The following is a 5613-nucleotide window of genomic DNA, read 5'->3' on the forward strand; positions in this document are numbered from 1 at the left end:
AGCCAAGCTGAGCAACATAGGGCTTGGTAACTTTATTTGCATCAGTATTTGCAACACAACACCTAAATGAAAAAATTAACTATAAAGCCAACATCATTTACTCCGGGTCACGGAACTGTGCCATTCGCTTTAAGTGCATTTACTTAATTTCAATAAAATATTAAGAAGTGAGTCCTTTTATTAATCCGACTTTACACACCTGAGGTCTAAGGCCTAAATAAATGAGCAATTTGTTTAAGATCATATGGCTGGTTACTGGCGGAGTCATGCAAGTCTGGAAACAGAGTCCTCGCTAACTCTGGTTCAGCGCTACACGAATGAACTGTCTACAACTCAGTAACATTATGAGTGCCCACAGTATCGAACACATACGGTAATCGCAGTCCAGCCAGCACCCGTGCAGAGCACCAAGCACCCATTCGGTGACCCCGCACGCGTGACGCTCACGAGCGCAGTCCCCCTGGCTTCTTCCAGGAAGGCTGAAGCGGCCTAATCTCGGCCAAAAGATCAGGACGACTCGATCTGGGCTGGACTCCTTCTGCCTGAGCATCTGATCCGAGCGTCGGGCGGGCTGGGAGGAGCCGCCCCCGGGAAAGATTGTGGATTGGGGGACAGGAAAACAGAGGGCGGAGCCTTGGGGGGAAGCGAGAAGCCGCAGCAACCATGTAAGCAGCTTTGCTTCCTGCCGCAACCGTCCGCGGCCTGAGGAGCCCACCCCCGGGCTCGGGGGGCCGACTTCCGGGGGCTGAGCCGGTGAAGCGGTGGCTGGGGCGGGGGGCAACCGGCGCGGCCGGGGCGGGAGGCGCAGGTAAGGGAGGGGGCCTGGACCTTAGCCCGCTCGGGCTGAGCATGGGAGGGAGGCCGGTATGGGGAGCTTCTGGGCCAGAGCTGAGGTGAAGGTGAGAACCAGGGTTCCACAGCCGGGGGCTAGGCCCTGGCTGCAGCTGAGCAAGGAAGGGCAGACAACCTGGCTTTAGAATTAGCTCGTCCGCCTGTTTACCCGTCTGGCGAGTGGGGACGGAAGCCGGGTGGGGCCCTTAAGATTTCCTTGGAAACGTTTGAAGTTCCTTTGCCTCTTTCTCGACCCTTACGCCTGAAGTTATTTAGGAGGGGAAGAGTCCAGTTGCTTTTCCCTCTGAGTGCGTGAGTTCTGAGTTTGTTAGAGGCGCATCCGTAGGCTGGAAAAGAAAGTTCATGAGCTGCAGAAACGATACCAACCGTGGGGTTCAAATGTGTGTTTGTCTTAAATGCTTGCCTTTGCTATTTGAGACGATTCCATTTCAACTTACGTTTCGGAGTCTCTTGAGGAGGCTTATTCCCAATTAGTGTTTACCCTTTGCTTAGAATGTTCCCAACAAAAGGATGAGAATGGAATGTATTGGAAACTTTTAGGACTTAGGGGTTTTCTGCCCAATCAGAGGTTATTCCTGAGACAGTCAAGAAATAAAGAAGTGATAGAATTTTGTATAAAGCAAGTTATTCGTGTGTATGTGATGTGTATATATCATTCATTAGCATTGACGCAGTGCATCCTGTGTTCAAAAATATGTCCCGTGTTGACAATAGAGGTAGTCGCTTGGTACGGTGTACTTATTTCTGATTTATTTGAGTCCCTTTGGCACTCCAAAACTCCCACTCTGTCAGTATTCTTACAAAAAATGTTCCTTCCTTCCTTCCTTCTTTCCTTCCGTGTTTGTGACAAAGATTGTGTAGGTTAAATCTCTTCTGTGGAGCAAGACTAATTTCCTATATTCTCCCTTTTTCTGCTTTCTGGATCGTGCTCGGGTTCTCTTTTAGGCGTGTTGGTAAAAAATGTAACAAGAAATCTTTGTTGATAGAAGCTAACATTTCCAATATTCAACTTTCCTAAATTATTAAATTTCCAGTTTTTTTTTTTTTTTTGACAGAGCCTCGCTCAGTACCCCAGGTTGGAGTGCAGTGGCGCGATCTCGGCCGACTGCAACCTCTGCCTTCCCGGGTTCAAGCGATTCTTCTGCCTCAGCCTCCTGAGTAGCTAGATTACAGGCGCGCGACAGAACACTCGGCTAATTTTTGTATTTTTGGTAGAGACGGGATTTCACCATGTTAGCTAAGCTGGTTTCGAATTCCTGACTTCAGGCGATTCACCCGCCTCAGCCTCCCAAGGTGCTGGGATTACAGGCGTGAGCCACCGGGCCTGGGGTCTCCCTCCCTCGCCCAGGCTGGAGTGAAATGGCACGATCTCGGCTTACTGCAATCTCTGCCTCCCAGGCTCAAGGGATTCTCCTGCCTCGGCCTCCCAAAGTGTGGGGATCACAGGTGTGAGCCACCACGTCCGGCCTTTACTGATTTGGCTTCTCATAGTTTGTAGGAGGTCTGCATGTATTAGTAGCCTTAATTAGAAAGAGTAAAGTATTGATGACATATCAGAAGGCTTTGGGTAGGTGGGTTAATAGGACTGATTACCTCTCAGGAAGGAGTCCTAATTTATATTTTAAAGCGTTGTTAAGCTGCTAAAGAGTGAGAGTTGTAAGATAATTTTTTCAGGGCCTAGTATCATTATGTAATTATTAGGGTTAACTACATGATTGGGTTTATATTTCAGCGGCTACACTTGGTAAGTGATTTCATGGGAATTTTTATCTTCCTATTTCCAAAGCCAAGTATAATTTTTGTGTAGATAACCTTTAGAAGTAGTTCTAAGACTCTTTAGGCAGAATGCCATCTCTGCTTCTGATGTTACTTGTGTTAAAGCAGAATGTAGGCTGTTTTCCAGGGGTGGTTGTTACGGCCATCACATTATTGTTTCTCTCCAGTGCTCTTTTTTTTTTTTTTCCTAAATAAAATAGAGATGAAGTCTTGCTATGTTGACTAGGCTGGTCTGGAACTCCTGGCCTCAAGCGATCCTCCCATCTCAGCTTCCCAAAGTGCTGGGTTTACAGGCATGAGGCCACAGTGCCTGGCCTTTTTTTTTTTTTTTTTAAATAAATAACCACACAAACTTTTTTTTGAGTGTATAGTTGATCAGTCATCAGCTGACTGCCCAACACTTTTTGCTGAATTGTCATGACACTTCAGAAGGATTGTTGATTATTCTTCTCAATGGAAGATATTAGAAACTTTCCCCTTCTTCTTCCTTTTCTCCTTCCCCTTTCCTTCCCCTTCCTCTTCCTCTTTTTCTTTTCCCTCCCCCCCAAATAAACTGTATTGCCAAATTCTGTTTAAGTCAGTGTTTTCCTTTCTGCCTTAATTTATTCATTAAATTATTGATCAGACAGAGCCTTAAGTAGAGAATGCGGATAGGTTAAAAGGAAAGTGTGAAGAGCTACAAAAGTAATTTTGATGTAATACTTACTTTTGGGGTGAGACTTGGGGTATAGTGACAGTTCTACTACTCTCTGACCCCCAAGAAAGTTGTTTTAGGTTCAGTGAACCTTGATTGCCTCAAAGGTAAAATGTAATAAAGCCAGCTGTGTGTGCCTTCCGGGATTGTAAGAAGAAAATGAGATGGTAGATATGATTTTGAATGTGAAAAGCATTTTACCAAGACTGTAATGTCGTCTTTGTAAAGTGGAGACTAGATTATAAGTTATAGTATATATATTGTTTTCTCCAAGGGAAGAACGTTGTCCTTATTTTGAAACAATAGGTAGCCTCCTGGTGGTTGGAACAAGCTTCTGCCTGCTGGGGCCCAGTGTCTGGGCCCTAGGGATCTACAGAGCTCAGTATGCTTACGATGTGTTTCAGGAAGGCCTCATAGTGTTTCAGGAAGGCCTCCTAGTTAATGCTATCCTCATGTCCTGCCAGAACAGTCTCCATCTCCACCTCAGCCATCTTCTCTCCCAGGGTGATGAGGACTTGTCTGAGCTCTGCTCTGGTGACTTTGCTAGTCCCCTCTTTGTCAAACACATGAAGCCCCTCCAAGTACTCCTCATATGTGCCTTGGTTCCGGTTCTTGGCTGCCACCTGGAGCATGGGCAGGAAAGTCTCGAAATCCACATGCTGGGACTTCATTCAGCTCATCACTCTTGGGGTTCCCAGGGAACTTGAGCACCTTGGCATTGGTGGGGTTCTGGCCCAGGGCCCGCATCATGTCCCCAAACTGGCTGTACAGGATCTTGCCAGCCCCCACTCAGTTAAACAGCTTGAAGGCCGCCTTGAACTCCTCCAGGTGGTCCCTGTTAAACTTGATCGCTTTGGAGAGATCGACTTGAGGCTCCTGGATTTTCTCAGGGGCCTGGGGGATGGGATAGCTGGCTCAGCTTTGGTCTTGGCTGGAGGGGCTCATGCTGCTGCTGGCTTGGCAGCTGCTTTGGAGATGGAGAGCCCTGCTGGTTCTTCCCCAGAATATCCTTGGGAGGCATGATGTCTGCTGGCCAAAGGACAGTGTGTGGATGGGGGCACTCATCTCCTGCAGGGTCCATGTCTGGGCCAGACTACGGTATTTTTTTTTTTTTTTGTAGACGGAGTTTTGCTCTTGTTGCCCAGGCTGGAGTGCAGTGGTGTGATCTTGGCTCGCTGCAACCTCCGACTCCTGGGTTCAAGTGATTCTTCTGCCTCAGCCTCCTGAGTAACTGTGATTACAGGCACCTGCCACCGTGTCCAGCTAATTTTTGTATTTTTGGTAGAGATGGGGTTTTACCATGTTGCCCAGGCTGGTTTCGAACTCCTGACTTCAGGTGATCCGCCCACGTCGGCCTCCCAAAGTGCTGGGATTATAGGTGTGAGCCACCGTGCCCAGCCCAGTCTACAGTATGTTAATGATTTGAGTTATCCATGGTTTTTCTCTTTGAAATATGAATCAATATGGCAGAAAATAGTACTTTTCTGTAACTTCCATCTGGTGATGTGGTTAGCTTTATTGCTTTGGTTGAAATATGGTTTTTTGGTTATTTAGAAAAAAAGGCCTTTAAGAAGATCTTCTTCTTAATGTCTCTATAAATTGAGGCTTAAAGGGAGGAAAAACTACAGGTTCGTGTGTTTAGGAGCAAAGATAGTGGGGAACAACTTGTTGATTTGAATGAAGTGTACCTTGAGGTAATTGTTAAAGTTTTGTAGAAATGTCATTAAAGGATGACTTTCATGTCCTTGTCTTAGAAATATAATGATTTTTATATTATTTTTTAAAATGTAAAAGTTGAGGTCAGGCATGGTGGCTCATGCCTGTAATCCCAGCACTTTGGGAGGCTGAGGCAGGTGGATCACCTGAGATCAGGAGTTCGAGACCAGCCTGGCCAACATGGTGAAACCCCTTCCCTACTGAAAATACAAAAAATTAGCTGGATGTGGTGATGTGCGCCTGTAGTCCCAGCTATTCAGGAGGCTCAGGTGAGAGGATCACTTGAACCTGGGAGGTGGAGCTTGCAGTGAGCCAAGATCACACTACTGTATTCCAGCCTAGGCGACAGAGCAAGACTCCATCTCAAAAAAAAAAAAGTTGAAATAAGTAAAATAAGACTGAAGAATTTATATGTGTGTTGTATAACTAGCTTCCCCCCATAACTTTAAAAAGCTGTTGTGTATCCCTTCTTCTGAAACATGTTAAAATGAAAGAGATAGAAATGATGTGAAAATGCTTATTTTCTTTCTGCCTGCTCACATTAATGCTTTACCTCCAAATTTTATTAATTTAAA

At 46.0% G+C, this 5613-nt stretch overlaps 1 protein-coding gene and 1 pseudogene across 1 annotated transcript in view; one reads left to right on the forward strand and one right to left on the reverse strand.

The window, feature by feature from the left end:
- The first annotated feature begins 538 nt into the window (after positions 1 to 538).
- The window catches only part of PIKFYVE (phosphoinositide kinase, FYVE-type zinc finger containing), a 99628-nt gene continuing 94553 nt past the window's right edge, over positions 539 to 5613 (forward strand). Inside the window, 1 exon segment of the mRNA XM_017889399.1 lies at positions 539 to 808. The gene's annotated coding sequence lies outside the window, so the exon portion shown is untranslated.
- Positions 3757 to 4069, reverse strand: LOC108540330 (myosin light chain 6B pseudogene; annotated as a pseudogene).

The sequence above is a fragment of the Rhinopithecus bieti genome, unplaced genomic scaffold (genome assembly GCF_001698545.2).
Source record: "Rhinopithecus bieti isolate Rb0 unplaced genomic scaffold, ASM169854v2 scaffold_17939, whole genome shotgun sequence".
Taxonomy (NCBI): Eukaryota; Metazoa; Chordata; class Mammalia; order Primates; family Cercopithecidae; genus Rhinopithecus; species Rhinopithecus bieti.